Raw genomic sequence first — 1,100 nt, forward strand, 5'->3', positions numbered from 1 at the left:
TTATAATGAAATTATCATGACACATCAAATTAACGTTGCAAATGGGAAGTCAAATTTGCAAAATTTGGCTGTTCCATATCCGAACCAATCCAACTTCCCCACGTGGTTATTCTCATTTATCAGTAAAAATAAAGATTATATTAATAACTCTTATTAAAAACTAAAAAGTTTACTTTTTATCTCCAGTTATAAACAAATGAAGACAACTATGATTTTATTTCCCCAAACTCAGCTCTACCAACTTAATCAAGTCACAATCATTTTTTCTGGGACGAACAAATATGATATCAATAGAGACAACTGAAAAGAAAGTCTGTGATGCCCTTTTGTTCCCCAGAAAAAAGTTATGCCATTTTTTTCATCCTTATGTGTAAAGTGTGACAATATGCATATGTGGTTGAACCACGCTCCACGAGCAACAAATAATTGGGTTGTTTCTTATCTGTAAATTGAAAAAAAAAAAATTTAATTCGTACGGTACGTTTGGTTATGTTTTTGAAAAAAAAAAAAAATTTATTGTTCAAAAGAGATATACTCTCAAAATCTCATTAGAAATAAAATTCACTTTGCCAATTTATTTTTTTATAAAGCTTGTTTTTGAGATTCTATACCAAAAAAGTTTTATGTTTGATTTTGTTTTTTAGGTAAAAGTTAAGTCATAAAAGTGTATTAGTTTTTTTTAATGAAGAATCTTCATAGGGTGGAAGACCACTGCCACCATACCTTACGGCGACCCACCTCTGAAAGCGATGGACACACCCGTACTCTACCGGGGTTTGATCCGAGTCATGAGCTCAACACCTTCGTAACCTCCCCGCTGGCCACTCGGGCAAACCCCGGGGTAGAAAGTAGCTATTTACGAGTTTTACCAACAAGAGTATACATATTGTGTAGTAGACGTTCAACTTCAGCCTCTAACCCAACTCTTTATGGGTAGCCTTGGAACCATCTAGATGGGTTTATGACCGTTGAGGGTAAAACCATGTCGGCAGAAATGGGTTGGTTCTTCTCCCAAGGAAACCCTAGAAATAAAAGCTTAAAATATTAGAAAAAAGACTATGCACTAACAGGCAATTTCCACATCACCATGCTGACCTTCA

The sequence above is a fragment of the Nuphar pumila genome, chromosome 5, assembly GCF_984573655.1.
Source record: "Nuphar pumila chromosome 5, dmNupPumi1.hap1.1, whole genome shotgun sequence".
Lineage (NCBI taxonomy): Eukaryota > Viridiplantae > Streptophyta > Magnoliopsida > Nymphaeales > Nymphaeaceae > Nuphar > Nuphar pumila.